Genomic DNA, 607 nt, shown 5'->3' on the forward strand with positions numbered 1-607 from the left:
TCTCTTTCTCTCTGCCTGTCTCTTGCTATGAGTCTCTGTGTTTGTCCCCATCTACTGAAGGATGGTGGTTGCATAAGGCACAGATCTATGTGTATTAGCAGTCATTTTATTGTTACTTTTCTGTTTTAGACCAGTATTATCTGACTTTTCTGGGCAATCTAGTCTGGTTCTTCATAACCCAAACAGTATCATATATGGGTTCCATCTCATGGAGTGGGCCTTAAGTCAAATCAGACATTAGCTGCTTACTCCTACAAGTTTTGTGCCACATTGCCCTAATATATCTTGTCACAGGACAGGTTGTAGATCAAAGGTTTTGTGGCTGGGTGGTAGTAAGATTTCTCCTTTGATAGCCTGCAGAGTACCTTCCTGTACCAAATACACCAGAACACAGAGGTGAAGGTTCTATACAGGCACCAGCTCTACCTCTCCATGTTCAGTGAGTTGTGTGGGTGTCTTGATATTTGTGGGAGAGCTGGAAGCAGAGTAAACTTGAGCCTCATTATTAGTGTGTTTCTCATCTGAGCATTCAACCAACCTCAAATGAAAATTATATGGAAGTGTGTGTGTGTGTGTGTGTGTGTGTGTGTGTGTGTGTGTGTGTGTG

Source organism: Psammomys obesus, unplaced genomic scaffold (genome assembly GCF_907164565.1).
Source record: "Psammomys obesus unplaced genomic scaffold, mPsaObe1.curated_primary_1811, whole genome shotgun sequence".
Lineage (NCBI taxonomy): Eukaryota > Metazoa > Chordata > Mammalia > Rodentia > Muridae > Psammomys > Psammomys obesus.